The sequence below is a fragment of the Podarcis erhardii genome (genome assembly GCF_964252035.2).
Source record: "Podarcis erhardii genome assembly, chromosome: 1".
NCBI lineage: Eukaryota > Metazoa > Chordata > Lepidosauria > Squamata > Lacertidae > Podarcis > Podarcis erhardii.
The window spans coordinates 96,603,729-96,631,079 of NC_138497.1; the positions used below are offsets into that span (position 1 = coordinate 96,603,729).

A 27,351-nucleotide genomic window follows, 5' to 3' on the forward strand; every position below is an offset into this window, starting at 1 on the left:
ACTGCTACCTTGGAAATGGCATCATTTAATCTTTATCAGAGCAGCTGATGATGACAGGAGTCCTAACCTTTTCCCACATTAAAAAATAAAACCCTTCTGTTTTGTAAATCACAGTAAACACATAAACACACATTCTCATATACATACAGATTTACGGTTTTCAATGTGCAGTTCCGATTGGGGGGTTTGTGGTGCTGCATCACAGTCCCGGACTTGAAAGAAGTTGGGGATGGGGAGCACAAGAGAAGGCAGGTTTTAAAATGGCAGTTCGAAACAACAGAGGGTTGAATAAAGCAGGGCTGGAGGGACACAAATGAACTGTGGAAATATGGGGGGGGCTTAAAGGAGCTGGGAAGGGATGGGGTTTTGGAATGAAATCTAACAGGAGAGGCTTGGAGAAGTTGGCAAGGAGTGGGAGGTAGGCAGCATTGACAGGCAACTGAGCAGGGACAGCAGCTTCTAGTCTCTCTCTCTGTGTTGGGGGGGGGGGTTGTTCTTTGGCCAGATGCTTATAATAATAACAATAATGATTTATTATTTATCTGCTGCCCATCAGACTGGGTTGCCCCAGCCATTCTGGGAAGCTTTCAACAAATTACAAAACCACAGTAAAACATCAGATACATTAAAAACATCCCTATACAGACATCTTCTAGAAGTCAGATACAGCCATACCTCGGGTTACAGATGCTTTGGTTTGCGCACCGCACCGAACCCGGAAGTACCGGAACAGGTTACTTCAGGATTTTGGCACTCACGCATGTGCAGAACCACTGAATCGCAACTTGCGCGTGCGCAGACGCGATGCTGCGGGTTGCAAACGCTGAGGGGTTGCGAACGTGCCTCCTGCACGGACCACATTCGCAACCTGAGCGTCCACTGTAGTTTCCTTGACATCTGACGGGGAAGTGTTCCACAGGGCAGGCAGGACTACCAAGATGGCCCTCTGCTTGGTTCCCTGTAATCTCACACCTTGCAGTGGGGGAAAAGGCAGGTTGACATTTCAAATAAAGAGATTCCAGGTGACTAATGAGTAATTAATACTCATGATGTGTCTATGTATATATATGTATATATATATATATATGCTAAGCCTAACTTGCTATGAATATATTATATTCTCCCACCCTCAAAAAAAGGCTGCTTCAGCATCGTACTGGGCTATATCCTATTCTATGGAAGGCCAACTGAGAATTACCACACTAGAGTACTTGAAACAGAGAAAGGAGTGACAGAGAAAGAACATATAAGAAATAGCTGCTTTAGGGACCAAATATGATTGCATGTTTTTGCAGAAATATTTATTTATTTTTAACTTAAGAAATATGCCTTTCTTTTCTTACTATTCCGCATTCTTTCTTTTATAAAAGTTCTTCTTTCTAGTAGTTGGGTATCCTTTCCGTTTTATATTAAAGGATGGTGAGATTTCTCAGGTGTTTAGATGGAATAAAAAGATATTGTGACCATACCTTTTTTTTTTTTTAGTAGTTGGGACAAACTGGGACATCAGGTAAGCTTTCTGCACAAAATTACTACTATGCATAAAACGACATATTCACTGTGTAGCAATAAGAACAGATTGCCTTGCTGGTGCTCTCAGAAACTCAGGCTGTTTGAGATATGCAATTTGAGCTCAATGAGAATTCAGAGTTTCCTATGAAATATTGATTGCTAAAGGTTTCTTTGGCAGAACTCTTCTATCAGCTGGTTAAAATGCTGATGAGGGTCCTCAGAGAACACAGCAATATAGCAGTAAGCGCCGTAGCTTTAGTACATGTCGAAAGCCCTGCAGGCTGCAATCCTACACACACACACCCTATACCTGGGAGTAAAGCACATTACTTTTGAACAGACATGTACTGTATAGGATTGCACTGATAGTAGTCTGAAATCCAATTCTTGAATTAAAGGGTGTGGGGAGCCGAAGAGATTCAACCCCCTTATCCATCCTTGGCTACCTCACAATCGTAAGGTAAACTCAGCCCTGTGCTCTACTAAAATTCTGAAGTACTCTGAAGCAGAAAGCATGTGAGAAATTGGAGGATAGATTTAATGTTGTCACTATGTTTCCTTGACATTTTGGTATAAAAGAGCCTCATGTTATACTTCAAGCCACCAAGAAAGCCCTATGGATAAATAGTTAAGCATTTCCCCATCACAACGTCACTTCTAGTGGGAGAATTAAGTATTGTTGCATGTCACCCAGTCTCTGAGCAGTGTGAGATTCCAGGGGTTCCAAACACCCTTGTTCTCAGGCACTCGCCACGGTGTCCCATTGCGCCAGAAGTGGTTTAGTCATGCTGCCCACATGACTAAGAAAGTTGTCTGTGGACAAACGTCGGCCCCCTTGGTCTGAAGCGAGATGAGCGCCGCACCCCATAGTCAAGTTTGACTGGACTTAACCATCCAGGGGTCCTTTATTTTTAGCTTTACCCAGGGTCTATGTTTCCTTTTGGAAAATAAGGCACAGCAGCGACTGTGGTGTCTTTATGATACATGGTTTATTTACACATATATACAACCTGAGCCAGTTATGGAGGACCTCCCATCACTACACTTCAAAAGAGTCTTGCTTCTTCCATAGCTGTAGCCTGGGATCTAAATAGACCCCAGCCATGGCTCCGACTCTGTGTAGCTTGCGGCATTTAACTGAATACCACTTTTTGTCCATCCTACATCATCCCCAACTGCAATCCTAAATTCTACTCTGTGTCTGCTGATTTAGATCTCAGGGTGCCACTCCCACCATTTGCCAGCTGGCACATCATCTTTGCTTATGTCCCATCTCCCTGTCTTTGTTCTCTTTTAATGGCTCAGGCGATCACCTGAACACAGGAAGCTGAGACCAACTATTAAGAGTCTGATTTCCAGTTTAACTATCCAGGAATTTAGGGAAATCTAGCACCCACAATTTATAACAGTATGTTGCCTAAGTTTCTCCCATTGAAATAAACTTGACCTAAAAGTGGATGAATCAGTTAAATACTGGGATGCCTTTATCTGTTTTTTAGTGTCTGCCTGCCCCTTCCCTCTCTTTCCCTGTTTTAGGTCATAAAATCTTAACAGGATTTTATTGGGCGTTACGCAATGACATGGTTGCAAGTGTTCTGAAGGCTGCATAATTAGGGTACTTGTCAAATATGTATTATAGAACCCGACAGTGAACACAGAGAACATCTTAGTTTGTGGCTTTTTAAAGAGCACAGTCTATAGGAATACTTATTTTATACTGCTGCTAGGCTTCTGGCTAAGTCAAGGGTCAGCTTTCAACAGACAACAGAAGATGACCTAGAAACAATGGAGCTGCAGAGAATTATAGAGAACAAGAGACTTTGCTGTGAAATGGCAAGATGCATTTAGATAGAAGATCAGGTCAAGATAACATGTACATATATTTAGCTTTGAAGAAAGTGAACTGGGGATTCAGTGGACCTTCAGCTGACATTTAGAAAAGTTCACCTGCTTCAGGAGCGATTCTTGAAAATTGTAAAGCAGAAAATAGATAGCTAGAGTATCCAGCTGGCACGCTTAGATGAAATGAGGATATGGTTCTTACATTTGGAAGCAAGGTTTCTGTGATAAAATAGGGATTCAATTTTGGACCCATTTTTCCCAAACTAGAGGAGAGTGCCTTCCTATATGCAATTATAATGGCAGCACCCACACGCAAGAGAGAAGTGGGGGGAAACTGGGGAGAACCCCAAGAGTTTCAGAAATACAATGTAATTATGGGCATAACCTAGGTTGGGAAGCCACACAAACCTGCCCCATAATGATTCAGAATGTTGATTTGAGGAGGGGGCTGACAACACATGGAATGAGGTAGGTGGAAAAGAAGGAAGCAGGAAGAAACGCATAGAGATTAAAAGGGTACAGACAGAACAGTATCATTGCCCGGATAAGTCACTTCCTGGATCACACTCAGAAGCTGAAAAAAATCCATGAAGCAATGCAATGTAGGTAGAATTGGGCACCAGTGTGTTTAACATCTGCACCCCAACCCCAAATAGCAGCAAAGAGAATCCATGCACTTTCTCACTTCTTATCTATGTGAAACATTTTTTTAAATATTCCATTTGAATGTAAATTCCAAAGCAGATGCAGTGGGTTCTCCACATTGAAGGTTTAAAGCAACTGTGATTTGGAAAGTGTTGGCTTACGACAGCTCAGCTCTGAATACAAGATCAGACCCTGAACAGCTTACAACAACCCTGCAGTGGTATCCGCTGCTTTTATCCCTGTATTGAAAATTGGGTTGAGAAAGCAGAATACAACAAACCTATGGGTGTGGGTGTGTTTGCTTTTTCATCCATCACATTCATTCTTAGTACTTACAAACAACCTTTCAGGGCAAAGTACCCTCTGCACCAGAAGGCAGCTTATATAAAAAAATAATTGGAGTCATACAAATAATTAGAGTCATACAAGTTGTCTCCATAAACATAGCCGTGGCTCTGAGCTGCAGCAGTATCTATCCAGGCACATTAGAGGGGTGCATGAGTGAGCTTTCCTCTCCCTCTGATGGCCTCAGCAATGGCAGCTGGTAACTACGGTTTGATGGGGCTCTCAGCTGGAAGCTATACAGTGGTACCTCTCGTTGCGAACGGGATCCGTTCCAGAGCCCCGTTTGCAACCTGAAAGGAATGCAACCCGCCTCTGCGCGGGTCGCGACTCGATGCTTCTGCGAATGTGTGTGACGTCATTTTGTGCGTCTGCACATGTGGCGAAACCCGGAAGTGACCCTTTCTGGTACTTCTGGGTCGCAACCTGAAAACACAACCTGAAGCAAACGTAACATGAGGTATGACTGTATCTAGTTCAGTGTTAGAGCCCAGTTGCAGGTTGGAGGGCTGTGCTGGCAAAAGATAGCTTACAACAGTGGTGGCCAAACTTGGCCCTCCAGCTGTTTTGGGGCTACAATTCCCATCATCCCTGACCACTGGTCCTGTTAGCTAGGGATGATGGGAGTAGTAGTCCAAAAACAGCTGAGGGACCAAGTTTGGCCACCACTGGAATAACCTTGCAATGTAGGCTGTTGCTGATATTTTTCAAGCCTTTAAGCCACATGCTAGGGTGGCACACACACACTCACACCAAAGATACACTTCCAACAGTTTGTTGTGTGGCACTGGTTGTCACCTGTATTTTACTCTGAAATGATATTCTAGAATTGAGGCAGCCTGTGTTGTTTTTGTTTGAAGTGTAGCTATAGCAAATAGATTGGCAGGGGAAGGTGAGGACAGGATTTTCAACCTGGGCTGCTCTGTAATCTGCCTGACTCAATGAAGCAGGTGACATGAAATCCATATATATATTTCTGGGATCAGTAAGATGGTATGGTGAAGGGTTTTCTTCCTTATTGGCATTTCACCCATATGACAGGAATGTTTGCTTATGGGACCTAGGATTTGATTCACTGTCCACTGATGCCTGTTGCAAAATGCCCCAAACTGTGGTCCAGTTTTAACTGCGCCAGCAAAATTATTTCTTTCAATGACACGATCAGCAGTTGAACCACAAAGATGCCACTTGACAAACAAAAAATGATTGCATGTGTCTACGTGCACAAAGTTGCATGCTGCTAGTGGCAATTACACTGCTATAGTAGCAAAGCCTTTTCTAAATAACCCTGGCTGTTCCCTTGATTTCTTGACTGACCAATATACAGTCCCATGCATCTGTCTTTGTTACAGAATTACCGGTAAGTCTCCTGAGGAGAACCGTGTCATTTCTCCCCAGTAACCAACAACTTAGTCCCTTTCAGAGAACAACATGTTTTTGGGTGGGGTATAAATAATAAATTGTTGTTGTTGTTGTTGTTCTGTACCACAGATTAATTCTATGGTGTTGGGGTGCAGGAATGCAGTGTCAGTCCCCAAACTCGTAGATACATACATAGATACATACATACATACATACATACATACATACATAATTTTATAGGAATTTCACCTTAGCATAGTTAAAACCATGCTCAAGGCATCTTATATAATTACAAACAAAAGTAGTCATAAACAATAAATAAAACATATAAAGTACGCAACAAAACTGAACAATTTCTACAAATTGTGGGAAAAGGCCTGCAAGGCAGGGAGCAGGTCTTCCAGGATTCACAGCCAAGAGGGCCTCTGGCCTCTTTAGCAGCTGCAGCTGGAGTCAGTCAGGGCCCTGCCCTTCCAGGCCAGGTAGAAAAAGACCTACTTTGACTGCAAGTTGAGGAGCCTGCCTTTTGCATGGTCTGTTGAATCTGTTGAACCCACCTCTACACACACATTGGGGGGGGGAATGTGGGATTAGCAGCCTCATATAACAAACATGCTTAAATCTAATTAATGCATGAAGGAGTTAATACCATAGAGCAAGCTGTTCAGCTAGGCTTAGCTATGTCACTCCCCTTACCTTAAGAGGAAATGGGTAATCAAGCTTATTGTTGCACTCCTGTCCACCTGAGAAGCTCAGCTGTGTGAGGAGGTTTGAGCTGCTTGGCTCTCATCAGCAATTCTTCAGCTCTTACAGCAATAATTTAGGAACTTTCACCACTTTGTAACTAAGCCTGTGCAACTTTTCCGAAGGACGTGAACCTGACCTTTGAAGCGTTTGTAAGTAAACCATTCTTTTATTTGCCAAACACGTGGTCTTTTTCCCATGCTGAGGGAACTGGGAAACTTTGAAGGAAACCTTTTAAGGGGACATTTTTGCAACTCACTTGGAGGGGCACATATTTTAAAGATCTAACAGCCAATATTTCCACACTTTGCTGCATATTTTGTGACTTTAAATCTATGCTGGGGTTCTGTTACCAAAGAGTACTTGCCCCAGACTTTGTTCTTGGCATCCAGGAATTCTCCTTTATACATACACACATATAACACCAACAAAATAGGACCATTTTTCTGTTCTCTGTGTGTGAAATTTCTGACAAATTTATAAGTGGTGGGGGGGGTTGCACTCCCCTTAATCATGCTACAATATGACTGTTCCTTCTTACTACATTATTGATGGATTAAGTGCAGAGGCAAGTTTACTGCGGCGATTCTCCTGTACTATATTGGTGAATTTTCCTTCTAAAATCAGTGATGCAACTACAGTCCACTGGGAAATATGAAAGGAAGCCCTATACAGTGGTACCTCGGGTTACAGACACTAGAGGTTGCAGACGCTGCTAACCCGGAAGTAGTACCTTGCGTTAAGAACTTTATCTCAGGATAAGAACAGAAATCGCATGCCAGTAGTGCAGCAGCAGTGAGAGGCCCCATTAGATAAAGTGGTACCTCAAGTTAAGAACAGTTTCACATTAAGAACGGACCTCTAGAATGAATTAAGTTCTTAACCTGAGGTACCACTGTATATGTAAGGTTTAAATTGGGGGCAGTTTGAAGTGAATATTGATGGCCCAAATTATACTTCTTTTTATCACGGCACAGACTGCAAGAATAATCTTATACCTGCTGCAACAAAACACCAAAGGGGATTCTAGAGATTACGCCTGGTCAGGGCTTCAATTTATATCTTATTCAAAAGGTAGCATCTGCTAAAAGTGGTGTGCAAGGGAATTACCACAGAACTGACACAGATGGCAGAGCCTTTCAGCAGCAACTATTCCCTGCAGTGCACAAGGTTACCTTATGAGGCCTCCTACTCAAACTATAGCTAGCTAAAGAATGTGTGGTTTCTGTTAAGATCACAACCTGAGGTGTTACAATTTCAGAATCTTCCTGGTTTTGAAGATACTTGTAAATGATTCACTTCTTACGTTCTGCTCGCAGAGTTTTGATAGCTTTCCTAGCTATCGCAAAAATACTCTCTTCTAATATAAAGGTTCTTAAAGTGTGTGAAAGGCGAGCCCTCTCTTTCAGGGGATCACCAGCCTGTCAGTATTTTGGGAGATGGGATTCAGGTGCCTTCCAGAACTTTAGGTTTGCCTATTTAAAAATACGCAAAATAAAAATAAAATAAAATGTTTTGTGGTTTGGAAAGTGATGGGGAAAGGCGTTGAAAAGTATGAGATGCAGGAATGATTGAGAGGAAGGCAAGGAAATACCCCTCAAGCAAATCGGGACGAATGTGAGATGAATGCTCATTGTCTTTTTTTTTTTTTTTGAATTTTTTTTATTTTCAATGCAGAATCATAACAAAAATTACAAACATTGAATCCAAAATAATACTATACAAACAAAAAAACCCCGGAACATACAAAAAAAAGGGGGGGGGGAGAAAAGGAAAAGGAAAAAAAGCAAAGGAAACAAAACAAAAGTAAACAAAAACGAAAAAGCACACATCTACAGAAAAAAACCGTATCATTACGTACATAAACACAAATTGACTTCCTTCCTTTGTTCTAAGACCTCAAAAAATTTACTCTTACTGTATTGTTGTGTCTAATTAGATTACTTCCACCTTTGTACTTTTTTTTACACCATTTTTCTTTTTCTTTAACCCTGTAAAGCATCATTCATTACATACCAATATACTTACTCCAGAACAATGTTTTTTCATATACTCTTTAGCACAACCCCATTCTTTTAATAATTTCTGGTCCGATTGTCCCCTTATGTAAGCTGTGAGTCTTGCCAGATTTAGGTATTCACAAAATTTAATTTGCCAATCTTTCACTGATGGAATTTTTCTGCCTTTCCAGTTTTTAGCTATAAGCATCCTGGCAGCTGTTGTTGCATAAAGGAATACCTTCCTTTGATTTTCGGGGATATCATTTGTAATTAAACCTAAAAGGAATGCCTCCGGTTTTTTACTGAAAGATATTTTAAACATCTTTTTGAGTTCTTCATAGATTTCATTCCAGAATTGTTTAATAGGTCGGCATTCCCACCACATGTGAAACATTGTTCCTATTTCTTTTTTACATCTCCAACAGGTATTCGATTTTAATTTGTAAATTTTAGCCAATTTTACCAGAGTTAAGTACCATTGGTACACCATTTTCATAAAATTTTCTCTTATTGTATAACATGCCGTGAATTTAATATCGTATTTCCATAATTTCTCCCATTGGTCCAGCCGAATTACATATCCTATATCACATGCCCATTTAATCATAACTTCTTTTACTTCTTCATCTGAGATAAGTCTCAGAACGCTGAAGCTCCTCTCTCCATTAGCTTTACTGTCCTTTATAATATTAAGTTATTCCGTACTCCTTTTATTTTAATTTAAGCCGGTGTTATTACCTTGTTCTTTCAGGAGTACTCTTGATTTTACAGTTTTAGTTTGGAGCAGCCTGGTGCTTTCTCATTCGGGTCTCAGGGGCGTCTCACGGTCGGGTGTGCGATCTTTCTGCGCTGAAGTTCTTCCACCTCCCTCCACTTTTTGTGCTGGGACGGCAGAAAACCCCTTTATGCGCTGCTTGGATCAATTTTCTTCAGTCTGGAACCTCCTCTCAGACCTCTTCAGGGTTTGTGTCGCCCTCGCTTCCCCGTCTTTTTATCCCGTATCCGTGATTGGGAGCACTCTTACTGCAGCAGAGCGCTTTCCCTGACCCGACGCTGAGCGCACCACGCCAGGAAGTCGATGAATGCTCATTGTCATATAACTGCCTGGTAAACAAATCAGAGTGTATGGATATCATCTAATCACTGTGTAAATTTTGTGCAAGCAAAGAAGGATGAATGCTGAATAAGCAGGTCATCCGGAGCAGCCCTCAGTCTCATGTGTGACTAGTTCGAAGTACAGTGGTGCCTCACAAGACGAAAAGAATCCGTTCCACGATTCTCTTCGTCTAGCGGTTTTTTCGTCTTGCGAAGCAAGCCCATTGACGGATTAGCGGATTAGCGCTATTAGCGGTTTAGCGGCTTTTAGTGGCTTTTAGCGGCTTATTGGCTTAGCGGAGAAGCGGATAAGCGGCTTAGCGGCTTAGAAAAGGGGGGGGGAGAAAAAAAAACGCAGGAACTCGCAAGACATTTTCGTCTTGCAAAGCAAGCCCATAGGAAATTCGTTTTGCAAAGCACCTCCAAAACGGAAAACTCTTTCGTCTAGCGAGTTTTCCGTCTTGCGAGGCATTCGTCTTGCGGGGCACCACTGTATATTGCATCTACAGCTGTAGATGTCTTCTCTCTCAGTCTAAGGATAACTCAGGCGTGTAAAGGGGAAAGGTGGCGCTGTGGGTTAAACCACAGAGCCTAAGACTTGCCGATCAGAATGTTGGCGGTTTGAATACCTGCGATGGGGTGAGCTCCCGTTGTTCAGTCCCGGCTCCTGCCAACCTAGCAGTTCGAAAGCACGTCAAAGTGCAAGTAGATAAATAGGTACCGCTCTGGTGGGAAGGTAAACGGCGTTTCCGTGCGCTGCTCTGGTTTGCCAGAAGCGGCTTAGTCATGCTGACCACATGACCCGGAAGCTGTACGCCGGCTCTCTTGGCCAATAAAGTGAGATGAGTGCTGCAGCCCCAGAGTCGGCCACGACTGGACCTAATGGTCAGGGGTCCTTTTACCCTTTACCTTTTTATAAAACCCCTCAATTGCAGCTATGAGTTGTTTTGCTTGCTGAATACTGGAGAGCTGTTTGCCCTTTGAGGTATTAATTACATCAGCCATTAGAGGTAAAAATGTGCCAATATCAGATTTTTATTATATGTGTTTTCCCCCAAACCCTATTATATCAAATGTCTGGCCTATATCTGGAATGAAAGTATTTCTAACAATGTTGACCCATCTGTGAGTGAAACAGGCAGGTATCATTGTTGCCGTTGGTGCTACACAACTGAAAGAAATATATTTCTGCCTTAAGGAGTTGTGTCCCCAATTAGCTGATTTCAAACTTTTATCCCTAATTTAATTACTGATATAAAATGTTGCCGAGGCTTCAGCTTGAAGTGGGGGATTGGAAAATTTTCATTGGATCTTTGGGGTCTTATCCTTTTTCCCTTGGGATAGCTCTTCTCACCTAAAATTTACCCCAAGCCAAGAGGTGGAGAGGAAGTGTATAAGGCAGGCATAGGCAAACTCTGCCCTCCAGATGTTTTGGGACTACAACTCCCACCATCCCTAGCTAACAGGACTCTGCCTGGTATAAGCAATAGGGAAAATAAGAAGGGGTGTGTGTGCTTTGTTCATGATGTCATTCAAATATCCCATTCACTATTCTACGGTGTGGAGGCAGCTAAGCCCCTGTAACATGGATTTTCTGGAAACAAACCAGCCAGAGTTACAGCGTAAAGTCCAGTGTAGCATAAGCAGGCTACAATGGGGCTTCTCCTTCATCTACGGTACTCCACCTGCAACCCAAATGCAGAAGTGGGTAGACATCACTGGATGTGGCCTGTGCATTTTGCAAAATGCCATAGGTTTCAAAATGGAATTGAGTATGTACCGGAAACCAGAATATTTTCTTTTGTCTGGATGGTCTCCTTTTGTATGTTGGAGAGTAATCTCTATCTTGATTGTATGCAATGTCCACAGTAAACAGATAATGATTTCTTCTTTATCCAGAATTATGCCATAATTAAGAGATGGTAGCTTATTGACTGTAGCACACAAAACTGTACGGATCAATTTATAGGCAAGAACATAATACTATTTATGTGGCTTTTAGGTAACTAGGTTATGTAAAACACTGATTAATAATGAATCATGCCATTGGATTGGCCCATTCCAGTTCTATAAGCAAATCAAAACCTTATTATGATGCTTGCCATGTTCCTTAACTAACTCACAATCATTTTTTTTAACGAAAACCAGAGGTACAATAAGGTACTTGAATTAACATTCACTCCGCAAACTCCATCATGATTCTGCTCACTATAAAGTATTGGATGTGCTGCCTTCTCTTGAATTACTTTATTGCACTTAAATTATCACAGCATTTTCCCTCAGATAATAGCAATTGGAATAACTACCAGGAGTACAATCTGGTAACTATATCCTGCTATTTAAAGTCATTTTCTGTCTCATATGTTTCTTTTAAGTAGGCTGAACTGTATGTGCAATAAAACCAAAATAAATAAAGTAAAACACTCACCTTAAAGAGCAGGTCTGAGAACCGGGGAAATAATTCGTCTTTGCAATCCCACAACCTTCTGAGGCATCCTGTGTGAAAGAATATCCCTTGCATGCTGGGGAGAGAAGAACACAGCTTTAGTCAGATAGGGCTACTTCACACTCTAGTGAGAACAAGTTTTTGGATCCCTCATGGTTGTTTTCGTATGTCTGCTTAAGCCTAGTTAATCTCTTTATAATCAGACTTCATCCTACTGAGCAGATAGTTAAAGAGAATGGCATATATCACGGTTGGGATTTTCTTCCCCAGAGGCAGATGTTCTGTGTCACAGTTTATGCAACACAAATGAATGTGCACTCAGAGGATGCAGGTGGTGAAGGAGTGGATATAAGTCATTTTGTATGCACTATTTATGCTTTAAAGATCTTCCTTGTCTGACTATCGCAAATCTCTGTATTTATATTGGCTGTCTCAGCTGACTGAACTAATTAAAGAGGGTCTTTATCAAAGCATTCATAGGTATATGTTTGGAGGCAGAGGTAGGGAGGCAGGAGAAATTCATGCAGCTTATATTTTCAAGTGAACTAATATAATTCACAAGTCCTAGAGTATATGTGGATTGGAACACAACTATCAACCTGATTACACACTTCTATGATTTTTGTGGTGGATTTTCTGGTGAAAAGATGTGCATAAAACACAGACGTGTATTTTAGGGGGCGTAAATGTATGTTCCATGTGCACAAATGGAGCGATAATTCCTGTGCCTGATGGAATTATCTCCCCTTTCTGACTTCTGGAGGTTCTCCTGACACCCTCTTGAGTCAATCTGAGCAGGCATGGGAGTCACACAGTGGGAGGAAATCCTTTCATATATTTTTCAGGAGCCATTCACAGAAAGCCTGCATGTGTGTGAGAGAAATAATGAAGAAATAATACAACTGAGAGGGAAGGGTTAACTGGAACATGCAATCAAATCTGAAAAGCACCCGTGTCAGCTAAATGCCACTAGTGTCCAGAAAACAAGTACAGTAGTACCTCTGGTTACGTACTTAATTCGTTCCAGAGGTCCGTTCTTAACCTGAAGCACCACTTTACCTAATGGGGCCTCCTGCTGCTGCTGCGCCGCCGCCACACGATTTCTGTTCTCATCCTGAAGCAAAGTTCTTAACCCGAGGTACTATTTCTGGGTTAGCAGAGTCTGTAACCTGAAGCATATGTAATCTGAAGCGTATCTAACCCAAGGTACCACTGTAGTGCAAAATGTGGCCACTTGCATGATAGCAATTTCAAACGATTGTTTGGAAAGTACATCAGCAGATACCAAGTCTCAAGGGAAGTCAGCCTATCCTTATGTCATGCTGCACTTACTGAGTATTTATTGAACTTCCTCTAGTATTTATTTATCTTGGAGAAAACCCAACCCTGGAGATGAGAAACTTTATATATCATCATGGCTTACATTTTGCTTGGCAGGCCTCTTTAACAGAAAAATGTATGATATGATACATCTTACTGAAACAACATAAATAGTAACATAAACACAATGCAAATATCAAATAAATTATTGCACTACAACTGCCTGGAAAAACTTACCCAAGTGTTTGCCACAGTGTAGCATTTGTAGTGTGCTTGAGGCAGTTGTTGCAGCCAACCTGGCTTCTCTTGGTACCAGTATAATACAGGTATATGCACTTGTTTTCCCACAATTATTCTTTACATTTTAGAGGCACACCTAAGTTGTTTTTTAAAATCTACACCTTAAAATGCAATATGAAGAGGTCCTTACACCCCTTTTTTTACTAGCCTCATTAGAAAGCAAATCTCATTGGTCTTAATAAACTTACTCCCAAATAGTTGTGCTTACACGTAAAATTACCCAAACAGAAATGGGACGGGTGAGGTGTCAAGGGATGGTGGGTCGGACTGGTGCGGGGGAGGGGGTTGTCCAAGGGGTTGGTGGCTGGGGGGAGTTGGTGAGCGAAGCCAGCAGGGTTGGCAGCCCCTAATAACAAATAGTTTGTGCAAACTGCTTAGAGGGTTTTATTAAACTAAGTGTTGTATAAATCTTCCTAAGGAAATAAAAATAAATTTAGTATTCTGGCCTAGGGAGCTTCAGATAAGCAAGACTGATAAACTGGGAGTTCTTCAAGCAGCTGTGGCTGATTGCAGTGTTCTGGAAGCCTTCCAAGCCATTCAGATATATGAAGTTGTTCTGAAGTCATTTGCAGTGCTTATCACCACACTTTTGAAGGAACTATGATTAAGAATATAAATATAGTTCATGATAATACTGTTAAGTAATAGAATATTGATTCAATATTTTCATAATTGCTTAGTTCGTAGGAAGTGAGCGGTACAAAGGATATCTGATATTATCCCGTTTCTTCTAATAACAACTTGCCCATGGGAGATTCATGTTCAACCTAATGCCCTTAATTTAAAAGTCCACCTTATTAAGACTGCAAGCATTAAGCTATGGCGGCCTGATGTGAACCGTCTCGGGAAACAGATAATGCTAGGACCCAAACTGTGTATTCTTTGCAGCACAGAATGAAAAAGACCAAGTGCACATCCTAAAATCAATAATCACTCTAGAAAGAAATGGAAGATCAAAATCAAATGAGAAAGAAAAACGTTCCCTTACACACTCCTCATATATGAAGTTATTCTGAACATGCTTACTGGTCTCGTGATTAAGAATATAAATATGGCTGCTTTGCATAGTTGCTTCTTAAGAGTTTATTGTCTTAGAACAAGAATGGGGAACATTTGGCCCACCAGGTGTTGCTGAACTGCATATTCTATCAGCCCTAGCAAGCATGGCCAATGACCAGAAAAGATGGGGTTGTAGTTTAGCAACATCTAGAAGGTCACAGTTTCCCCACACCTAACTTAGAATTCACATAAGTCTAACAGTTTACTTAGCTTTGCAGCATAAGGCAGTATGATTCTTACAGCTGTCATTAATGAACCAGCCCAAGCAGTAGTTCTTTCCATGAGAAGGGCTGGCATAAATCAGAAGACTAGACCACAAGGAGAGCATGCTAATCATGTTTGTATTCCACTGTGTATTGCTTTCTCCATCAAATAAGGCCTCTCATCCTTGTTGGTGGTTCCCTACTGCTGTGCAGCTCTCTTGGGTGCCTGCTGAGCAGCAATAAACAGAGTTGTTGTCAACACCTAGTGTTAACCAGCCTAAAAACCTTTATACCTGTCTGCATCTGTACTGGAACTGATTTTTAACTTAAATGTTTGCATTGCTTTTTATATTTGGAATGGTTTTTCATTGTTTTATCTACAAACCACCCCACCTCTTAATTTAATCATTAAAGGAGGCAGTGGCGTAGCGTGGGGGGTGCAGGGGGGGCCGGCCGCACCGGGCGCAACATCTGGGGGTTAGGGAAATCCACGGGTTAGGGGGCGCAAATCCATGGGTTAGGGGGCGCAAATTACTTGCCTTGCCCCGGGTGCTGATAACCCACGCTACGCCACTGAAAGGAGGACAACCTCTTCCCTGCTGTTTCTGTTCCCTGTTTGTTTGGAAATGAAGTCTATTGCTTGAAATTGTCTTAAGTCACAAGATTCAGGATTACCTGTCCTTAATTTTTGTGACCGGAATTATCTTATTTTGGGGTGTGTATCTCATATACCATCTCCATCCAAAACACAGATTTTGCTTTGTTTTTACTTGAAATTCAGCACTTCATGTTTGACATGTATCATATGGGAGGGGTGAATTGGAATACATTTGCTGTTTCCATGGTGGATGTCGCTGCAGGAAGATTTCTTATTCCAAGTGAGAGTGAGCCAGAGTACTTCTGGTGGACAAGGGAGGTCTTGTTTTAACTGACAAGGAGTGATGCCATCTGAGGAAATTCACCCCTTCTTCTTTTTCCTTTTCCTTTTTTGAGAAACCCGCTCACAGCTGTGACATATGCTTACTAAACCCAGTGATATTTCTCCAGTGGAACAGCTATTTTGCTCATGGCAATGCTACTTCTTAGTTCAGCACTGCAAGGCACATCACAGCTGGGTAGTATCCAACAACCATGCTGCCATAAACAGATGGGGAAAGACACCAGCTATACTTGGAACTGATGGCTAAACACTGTTGATAGACAATGTTGGATAAAACAATCACTTATAGAACATTAGAGAGACCAAGCCTGACATTTTATTTAGTAATTCAAAATTTCTACTATAAATTCAGTTGCTTGGGTGTAGCTCTATAGAGTGAATTGTATTTTTGAATGGAGAGTAACACCTGACCCATATTTTATCAGTACTGTAAACTATTAAATGGGACACAGGTGGCGCTGTGGGTTAAACCACAGAGCCTAGGACTTGCTGATCAGAAGGTCAGCAGTTCGAATCCCCGCGATGGGGTGAGCTCCCGTTGCTGGGTCTCTGCTCCTGCCAACCTAGCAGTTCGAAAGCATGTCAAAGTGCAGGTAGATAAATAGGTACCGCTCCGGCGGAAAGGTAAACGGCGTTTCCGTGCGCTGCTCTGGTTTGCCAGAAGCGACTTAGTCATGCTGGCCACATGACCCGGAAGCTGTACGCCGGCTCCCTCAGCCAATAAAGCGAGATGAGCGCCACAACCCCAGAGTCGGTCACGACTGGACCTAATGGTCAGGGGTCCCTTTACCTTTAAACTATTAAATGGCTCTGTTCAAATTGAAAATGGCAATATCTAATGACCTAATAAGGGGACGCGGGTGGCACTGTGGGTAAAACCTCAGTGCCTAGGACTTGCCGATCGCATGATTGGCGGTTCGAATCCCTGCGGCGGGGTGAGCTCCCGTCTTTCGGTCCCAGCTCCTGCCCACCTAGCAGTTCGAAAGCGGGAAGGTAAACGACGTTTCCGTGTGCTGCGCTGGTGCTAGCTCGCCAGAAGTGTCTCCGGACAGCGCTGGCCCCCGGCCTCTTAAGTGAGATGGGCGCACAACCCTAGAGTCGGACACGACTGGCCCGTATGGGCAGGGGTACCTTTACCTTTACCTTTAATGACCTAATGCAGAGCAATATATTTTGGACAGAGCTTCCCTGGTGGAAAGGGTATGCTGCTTGATGTTTCACATGAAGCAACATATTATTTTACATATTAACAGAAGCGACATGTTTTCCCCTTGGGAAAAAGGATTGAACTAGGCATTTGTGTTGAAATAAATGGGCTTTAATATACTGGGGAATGAGAGTTGTTGGGTTAAAAAAAAAAGAAAGATATTTAAGATCCCCCCCCCCAAAAAAATAGAGTCAAGTTCTGTGCCCACTGCTTAAAAAGAAGTGGTAATGATTAATAAGAAAAGATTTATGAGGGCTAAGTGTTATGAAAGAAAAAAAGGGGCAGCTGACAAAAGCCTGATGCTCTGCAGTCGTGATTTCCAATTATCCACTCACTTTTAATTATTTGTCATCTTTATCTTTTTTTGACTGTTTGTTAAATTCCTCTGTCACTCTGCGCCCTGTACCTTTACACTTTGCCTCTCTTGTTACACAATGCACCACAAAACAGAATATTTGGTAGTTAGCAAGAATAATCATTTATTTTAGTACAGTGTCATGCCAACCTCCATTAGTTAGTAATAATGATTGGCAGTGCAATTTTTCTTGGCAATGAAACCAATTAACATGCACCTCAATGCCTGTAGCTGAAGTATTTCCCTAAAATTCAAACTTGTTCATGCCTGTTTATCGCGAGCCATTAAAAATTTCCATGACCCAGAAACGCAATCCATAACCTGTCCCATTTTAGATGAAAAATAGCAATGAATGGGTGGCAAAATGCATGGTACAAGATTAGCGAAACCTGCAACTGTATTTGCAATGCTCATATGAGAGGGTTTGGGGGGGGGAGAGACCTTTAATGAATAATCATTTAGAAAGAAATAGTTCTGAGAACCACCTGGCTGGGCATTTAATAGCAGCATAATTGTAGCTTCTATTTTTTTTTAATCTTCATTGCATTTTTAAAAATTACAGAAAAAGCATGAAAACATTACATCTAAATATTGGAAAATACAAAATATAAAAAACTGAAAATATAAAAAGAAAAAAACTAAAAGGAATAGATAATAAAAAATGAAACAGAATTAGTCAAGTATACAAAATTGTTCAAAGGATACAAACAGTAATTTGAATATTCTATACGCCAGGTTGAGCTTCGAGGCCCCCCAAGCCCACTCCTGAGAAATAAAGACACAAGGACACAGAGATTAAAGTTAATGTTGGTGGGCGAATTTAGGCCACAACTTTATTGATTACAGAATGTGAGCGCTATTGGCTTAGGCACTGGCAAGCAAGACTATATCTGACTTCCTGCCTGCTTTGCTGGAAGTCAGGCAAGGGTAAACTCCTGAAGAGGCAGCCCGGCTGCCATGAACCAACTCGAGCACCTCAGGGTTCCCCTGGTCATGGTATGGCCCTAGCCCCTCCGTAGGCTTCGGACAGGACCCAGACCCCTGGATTCCTTTAGCGGCATACCCTAAAGCATGGAAAACTACTTTGAATCCCTGCTTTTTAGTTGACTTCCCTCTATCTCTTTGCAGCTTCAACATTTCACTTAAGTGACAAATATTCTGTATTTCGTTTATTAAAATCAGTTTTTCCCCATTATATCATAATTGTAGCTTCTAATCCAAATACTGCACATCAACAAGAATAGATCTTTTTTATGATTTTTTGAGTACTTTAAGACAGTCAGTCTCTGGATCTGGAGAAAGACAAATCTTACTCATCAAGCCAGCCTTCAAATCATTCAGCGCTAACATAAAGTCTGTGCCATTTACAGTACAGATTCATTTATCTGTACAGTCTATGTGACATCTGAAACACTCAGATAATCAAAGGATTGGATCAATGGGAATGTTTTCACAGTGTAATACTGACATGGAGCCACACAGGGGACACAATAAAGTCCAAAGGCTTGGAGCTTCAGACACACACAAGAAAAAGATTTCAATAAAAGCTTCACCATTAAGGGATAAATTAAAAAAGGGAAAGGAGTAGAAATGTTTATGACTCGTGTGAAAGTAATCACATAGGAACATGGACTTAACTTTGGTGGGGTTTTTTGCACAAATGCTAGACAGGTAGCATGGAATCCCTTTTCTCTAGGCCTGAGACTGTATAATGTTAGGTAGGGAGAAGTGGCGCATGCCTTCTTACTTATCCCTTACATTCCCAGAGTTAGCAATTTTGTGTACTTGGAGATTATGTGCTTACATTGCCTGCGTAAGTTCTATGCATACAGAAACAAAGGACAAGTGGAGGCTGTGGAAGGGGAGAGTAGCTGCAATCCCACTTCCCCTCTGATAGCTTTGTAGCCGAAACAAGTCCATCAATGAACTAGAAAAGGAGGATTCTTTAATTTGGGTGCAACCCCAAGTTATGAAGAAATTGAGCACCCAAAAGGGGAGGGATCTATTTAATATTTGATATCTGTTCAGGCTGTAGTGACTGCTCAGCGGGGTGGATAATTTAAAAAAATAAATCAGATTTTAAAAATTTAAATCGGATTTTTTTTATTTAAATCGGTTTTTTAATTTAAATTGGATTTTTAAAATAAAATGCTTTTGGAGGAAAAAATCTTTCTAAAGATAGTTTTCTACTTAAGTTACCGTATTTTTTGCTCTATAAGACTCACTTTTTCCATCCTAAAAAGTAAGAGGAAATGTGTGTGCGTCTTATGGAGCGAATGCAGGCTGCGCAGCTATCCCAGAAGCCAGAACAGCAAGAGGGATCGCTGCTTTCACTGCACAGTGATCCCTCTTGCTGTTCTGGCTTCTGAGATTCAGAATATTTTTTTCTCTTATTTTCCTCCTCAAAAACTAGGTGCATCTTGTGGTCTGGTGTGTCTTATAGAGCGAAAAATACGGTACATTATAGTCCAAAGGGCATTAGGAAATAAGGATTTGTTTTAAGATTTTCATGTGTGCTGAGGGTTTGTTTTTAAAAAATGTTTAACCACATCAGTTAACAAACATGGATACATATGCTATAATATTATTGTTTTAGTTAAATAAATTGTTTAAATTGTTATTGAGGAAATGATTATTTTTCTCTTTCCAATGAAGTACAGCAAAAAAGTCGTCCAAATATAAACAGTTAACTTATTAAACCTCACAATAATTTCATAATTATCTGTCTATCAGTAATCTTTGATATGACTGTAAAAACTACTCTGAAAATTTATTATTCCAAAAATGAAACCTTCATCTGGTTGAAAATATTAAGATTATACCAGCAGGAATGTCTTTCTGTTAAAAAAAAAGAGATTTAAATCAAGTCTTACTGACTAGTGATTTAAATCAATTTGATTTGATTTTGATTTAAATCATATCCACACTGCTGCTCAGCTCCCCTGACCATCAAAATTCTGGCCTCATGCATGGAAGAATGTAACAAGTGAAGAGAAATGAAGAGCCCATGAGATTGTGAGAGGCAAAGTTCAAGAGGGGGAGGAAGCAGAGAAGTTAACAATTGGGGAGGGAGAGGAAGAACCACCAGCAGAAAAGAGACATGTTGCGAAGGGGCCCGCAGAACTCATGAACAAAATTATCTTATAAGGATTTTTTAAAATGCATTAAGCCTGGGAATGTCAGGCAATTTTTTTTTTCTTTTTGGAGGTTCTAACAACAACAACAGCTCACTAGCTGTCATAGCCATAATAGTTAAGTCACATTTTGGGAAAACTGAGCAAGCTGCCCTATCCCATCCAGCTTAGAGAAGTACTGAGGACAACGTTTGAGCTTCTGTATTATGTAGATTTCATCGAAGCTATTAAATGCAGCAATCATGAATGCATTACAGTGTTTACTTTCAGAACTTAATCATATAGCACAAATTTGATGTTGTGGATGGTCAATCAGTAGCCTTTAATACCGTTTCTTCTACCTGAATAAATGATTATTCATTAAAGGGACAATGAATAAATAAAGAGCACCAAAGCAAATGTGTCGCTAAAGGGAATGATTTCCTGTGCAATTGTGGAATTTGTACTTTGTTCCCAGAACAATTTTGAACACAAAAAGATCTAGTCATGTGAATAAATGAAAAGGAATGAACATGGTCCAGATAATCAGCTGTTTGAAATTGAAGCAACTATTCATAAATATTATTTGGTACAGTGGTACCTCGGGTTACATACCCTTCAGGTTACAGACTCTGCTAACCCAGAAATAGTACCTCGGGTTAAGAACTTTGCTTCAGGATAGAATAGAAATTGTGCTCCGGCGGCGCGGCAGCAGCAGGAGGCCCCATTAGCTAAAGTGGTGCTTCAGGTTAAGAACAGTTTCAGGTTAAGAACGGACCTCCGGAACGAATTAAGTACTTAACCCGAGGTACCACTGTATAGTAGGGCTGCTGTCCAAATATATTTGCTACAGTATTTTTGCTGCAGTATTGTGTCCTGGGCTCTGTACACACCATGCACTTAAAGCAAATTGCTTTCATCAATGAATCCTGGAAATTGTAGTTTACCCTTTCAGAGCTCCAATTCACAGCATCCTTAAACTATAGTTCCCGCGATCATTTGGGAGCTCTCAAGTGCTTGGAACATGCTTTAAGTGCCTGGTTTGTATGCAGCTTTGTTTCTGCCGCATGCCACTCCATTCCCCATCAATTCTCCGGTTCAGCTGAAGTGACTGTTAGTGCTGCCTCTGAATATGAGCTCTTCTATCAAGCTGTCTGAGCAAGTCTGCTGTCGGAACAAAATGATACTTTTCTGCCAAAAGGCTGGTGCAGCTTAGATGGCAGAGGGCTCTGTTTGATTTGTTACCATTTGGTATGGAAGGACCATGGGGAGTATCTTCATTTGCCATGGATTGTAGGCCCAGCAAACTAAAACCAGCTTGGGTGGAGCAGAATGGAGCTGATCCATTGAGATAAGTAATGAGGCCAAGAGGTTTGTAGTGTACTCCTGGAGAGCAGAAGTGCTTACATTCTATGGATCTGCAGTGAGTGTGCTACTACAACTGCACTGTTCCATTCGTTTATTATGAAATAGTACTGCACAATGGAAGGGGCCTGTGAAGGAAACTACGTCACAAGCAGACACTTCTAATACATTTTTTTTTTAATTCTAAAGAATTCATGAAGTTTTGTAAGTATTATTATTAGTATTATTATTACAATTAATGACCCACCCTTCAACCTAAGGTTCCGGGGTCGGCTACAACAATTAAAACATAATAACAAAAACAGTTTAAAGCAAATTCCCTAAATAAGGTGGGTCCTAAAAAATATACATCTAAGTGTCAAGAGCCAGCATAAGGAGGAGCATCTTAATCATTTGCTGCATAATGAGGGACGCTCACAATTCAGGGGCTTCCAGATTTCAAGTTTTGAGCACCTGGACCTGGACCTGGACACCAGTGCAGCTGTTTTAAAATGGGGGTTATTATATGAGATCTGAAGGGAACTCCAGGCAGTAATCTGGCTGCTGCATTTAGGACTAATTGAAGTTTCTGAGTCATCTTCATGTGTGTTGGTAGCATTTGACTTAGAGACATTAAGCCAAGACAACCTTATAGAAACATTGCAGAAAGAAAATTGGAAAACATCTCATCCCAGCTAGCAGGTGTGTAAGTTTGTGTGTGTGTGTGTGTGTGTGTGTGTGTGTGAGAGAGAGAGAGAGAGAGAGAGAGAGAGTGAGAGAGAGAGAGGTTTTGTTTTGTTTTGTTTTGTTTTGTTTTGTTTTGTTTTGTTTTGTTTTGTTTTTTGTTTTGTTTTGTTTTGTTTTGTTTTGTTTTGTTGCTAATGCAAGTTTTATCTGTCTCTTTGAGGTCTAGTTTACAGAATGCCACATAGACCATGGGTAGGCAAACTAAGGCCCGGGGGCCAGATCCGGCCCATATGCCTTCTAAATCTGGCCAGCGGATGGTCCGGGAATCAGCGTGCTTTTACATTAATAGAATGTGTCCTTTTATTTTAAATGCATCTCTGGGTTATTTGTGGGGCCTGCCTGGTGTTTTTACATGAGTAGAATGTGTGCTTTTATTTAAAATGCATCTCTGGGTTATTTGTGGGGCATAGGAATTTCGTTCATTCCCCCCCCCCCAATATAGTCCGGCCCCCCACAAGGTCTGATGGACAGTGGACCGGCCCCCTGCTGAAAAAGTTTGCTGACCCCTGGCTTAGACATTATAACTTGATGCATGAAAGCACGACTGCAGCCATTGATTTTTCGGTCTTTCTATCCTGTCTGCACAATGCGCTGAACAGAATACGCTTCTCACGCAATGCAACATGCTTCCCTTGCATGCACATTTTACTACAAACAAATTGTTAAGTGGAGCTCTGTTGGGGGAAAATTTGCCCTTGGGCACTGCAACAAGTAGATGATAGTGAGGTGGCAGAGAATACCTAATTAATAACTTGTTTTGGGATGGGGTGGGTAAACCCTACTTTGCTTGACGAGGTAAGGATTTGGTTTCCTGCATGGCATAGGCAGGCAATTTTCAGTAATTTCAGTGATTCTTAAGAGCAGTTGTGCTGACAATGCAGAATCTGACAGTTTATCAGAGCCTTCTGACAACTGACAGTCTAAAATCCTTTATTCGCTATAAGCAGGATGGATAGTTGCTATTTGCTTTGTGTTCTTCTGCACGCCATATGTGATCTTTGTAGCTTGAGATATCTAGCCTGGCTATGTAAGAACAGAGAGATGAGGCTGGCTCCAGGGTTTTACTGCCCGAGGCAACCTGTAAATACCTGGAATGTCTCTAGCCACTTTTCACACTATACAGTAAGATATTCTGCTACCCTCCGCGAATACCTCTTCTTCCCTGTGGGTGTTGCTGATGGATCCAATACTGAAGATTCATATCGCCACAGAAAACACGCAACGTCTTGACTGGATGATTGGGGGGGGGGGAGAAAGAATCACTTTGAAGCTATGTTATCTCTTACCATAGTCTCTAAATAAATCACCATGCTCTGGAATAAAGGAAATAAAAAAAAAAGCTGCAGGATTCCCGATTAAAAGGAATATTCTTTGGCTTCATCTGACACCCAGCACAGATGAAGACTTAAGATGTCTCATTATTTCTAATGCAACAATAGAGCGGAAAACTCAGAAGGGGAGCAACGGCCACTCTGTTTTCTGTAAACCCTCTAAAGCATGGCGGTGATACATATGCAAATCATTGTCCTAGTTCATCCTCTTTATTGGCAATGTGCAGTTGGGCATGAGTGCCACAGTTAGGGTGCTGCCACTGAGAAGACCCACTTACACATGCCCAACTCCTTCCAGTCCAGCAATTGCCACCAAGTTGGCTGCTAAAAAATCATGCAGTGCAGAATATTAGCCAAATGAAGCCTATCAACAGATACATAGGAATTGTCTGTTTGGAATGTCAGGTTGCCATAAAGTCTCCCATTGTTTGACTGATCACATTTATATACTGCCTTTTTGCCAAAGAGGTTTGCAGTTGTAAAGTACTAAAACAAATGATAAAAACGTAAAATTGGCCAGAGGGGGGAGCAGTCCAGTTGGAGCGGGTTCTCTTGCTGACTTTGCCTGTCTACCTTGCTCAACTGAAATATTAAGACAAACCAAAGCATTTTATCATGGACCATTTTGTATATTTTTCACTGCAACATTTCTAATGGGAATTGTATGCCCTCAGTTGAAATATCATGCTCACTGGATGTGCTGCCAGAGCTCTGTATCAAAGTCTGAGTTCTGTATCAAAGCTTCAAGCTCTGTATCAAAGTCTAGCTGAAATTGTTCCGGGGAGGGTATGTGTGTCATTATTAGAACCTTAAAACAATTAATAACCAAATGCTTTAAAAAATGGGTTTATTTTCTACACTGATGCTCTCTGGCCCTGTAGTCAGATCCCTGATCTCACCAGTTCCTGGAAGATATGACAGCTCTTTCTGTCTTCTTGCTGGAATAATTCAATGCCTAATGGTTCCTTTTAATACATGAAATATAACATCCTATGTTAAGAGAGAGAGAGAGAGAGAGAGAATATATATGTATGTGTGTTTGTGTGTGTATATATGTATGTATATATATTTACTCAACAGTCAACAATAATACATTATTGCTCAACACTGCTGAAAGTATGAGTTTTATGAGTTTTATGTTGACAGGAGGAGTTATTAATAATAATAATAAATATTAGAGATCATTTGAAAAGGGGAAGGGAAACAACCTGTTAATAACAGAAAGTAATGGAACATATAGTCAAACCAACACTATGGCTTGTCAGAATCAGTGCTCGCTGCAAGGCCAATTTTGTCAATCATTCATTTTATTGAATGTTAAATATTCAGATGGTGTAGCATATGGTGGTTCTTCATTATCTAAATAGGAAAATAGGTCAACAATATTTTAATAGAAATCAATATTGTATGCCCTTGAAAATCCCCAAACACTGAATGGGAATTACAAGACAGCTAAAAAGCACAGAGTAGAAATGTGTAAACATATTAATTTAATTTGCCTCTTGTGCATGTCATTTAGGATAATATTCATAAATTTGTAATAATTATGATGTTTGTTTCAGCTGGATATTGTACAAAATTCAGCTGAGATATACACATTTCCCAAGGGCTGTTGGGGATTGTGTATCTTGACTGGTAAATGTGCACAATTCCCTCTTCGTGGAATGATTATTTGCACATTCTTTGTGATGCCTGGTGAATGTGCACAGTGCACAGTGATCAGTAATTATGCCTGTTATCCTCTCAATTTTCATCTTGTTTAACAGATATACAGAAACAAAATAGCTCATAACTGTTTAGTCAGAATTCACTGTAGGGGGTGCAAAATTCCATTGTAGTCCAGATGCTTCTATTGCATTCAATAAGAATATAGGGGTTCATCACAGGGATTATGAGGGTCTGGAACAGAAAGTGGGCACTAAATATCCTTGATCCGTATATGACACACTACTCATGCCTCTTTCATTCTCAGTCCACGGCTCTATACACCCATGGCTACACAAAATTAGGTTCTAAAATCCATTAGAGTTCAATACTAACTTTGCAGCTTTTAACACTAATAAGGACAACTCAAGATGGTTGTATTTAAATTATGCTTCCTTATATTTTTTTTAAAAAGGGGACATAAAAACAAGATTTTCCTGGTCATTTAAATCCATATGTCATAAGAATGAAAAGAATGAAAGCATATCTTCAATCAGTATAAGAATCACACTTCTAAACAGGAGAAGCAAGGCAGCCATTCCAGACTTTGCAGTTAACTCCAGTTATATTTTATAGGAAATTGTATGCAATATTTTTCTTGGACAATGAAAGCTAAGCAGAAGTCATTTGTCTGAACACCCTGTGGTTGCATAAACCAGTAAGGACTCCTGCCAATGACTAGCAGCAAACGTCAACACACAAGCAGAAATCGAGTTGATACTTTCTTCTCCCCACCCAAAATAAAATGCCAAAGGGCTCATCTTGTAGACTGCAAGACAACAGAGAGGAAAACAGATGGCAAAATCATTTGCAGCATGAGCAGAAGCAGATAAAACGATAAACTGAGGCCAATGGACTTTTCTGCAAACCATCATGCGCTAATCCATCCAAGTTATTACATAGCTAATTAATTGATCTTGGGCTCATTCTCCTTCCGCAATTGTATAATCAGCGCTTCCTGGCTTACCTTAAAAAGCACCCATTTTGTACTTAGGTGAGTAGAGCTCTTCATTTCTTCTTCCAGACCCTGTGTAGTGGAGCTGAGGACAGACAATCAACTGCTTCGTTAAGTAGTCCCTATTTCACTCACTCTGTTTCTAGGCAGCTCCTATAAAGGCTTCCTCATAGATATTTCTTTTCCTAAACAAATATTTACTTTTTGAGAATTCAGGAAACACATTCCGAATGCAACTCTTCCTTGGCTTTTGTGGTCTGTGCCAATGTGTCATTGCATCTGACAGGCTGTCAGTTGTGTTAGTCTTACCACTGTCTCTGAAAGCATTCTTTGCCACGAGCTGTTTGGGGTGGCAAGATATGAAGTCTGTGCAATGGTTTTTCAAGGCCCTTTCTCTGAGTTAGACTTAACAACACAAGGTAGGTTCAGTTGGGCACATTCAATGTGCTACTTGATTTCCTCAGCACTAGACTGGCAGCTGAATGTGAGAGCTGGTGCTGTTAAAAGCACTGGGGTATGAGGTGAAGGAATACAAGCACTTTCTCTGTGGTGTTTCATCTGGGATGGCTCGTTCAGGCACACAAGCCACTGGATATCAAACAGACATGTAAACCAGTACCCCAAACATCTAGAGAACCACAGATTCACCACCCTTAACTTGCAAAATAACATTTCTTAAAGAAGTCAAACAAGAAAAACAAGTCAGAAAAATAATAAATTAAGAAGATTATATAATGGCTAGGGTCAATGGGTCAAGGGGCAATTAGATTCCCCATGGTTTGGTG

The 27,351-nt window shown here is 40.9% G+C and overlaps 1 long non-coding RNA gene across 1 annotated transcript; it reads right to left on the minus strand.

The window, feature by feature from the left end:
• Nucleotides 1-170: 170 nt before the first annotated feature.
• On the minus strand, nt 171-26,683 carry LOC309348873. Its single transcript, XR_014159575.1, has 3 exons — nt 26,579-26,683; nt 11,971-12,064; nt 171-212 (listed from the first exon to the last, which is right to left on the minus strand). It is a non-coding gene; the product is annotated as an uncharacterized lncRNA (long non-coding RNA).
• Nucleotides 26,684-27,351: the final 668 nt, after the last annotated feature.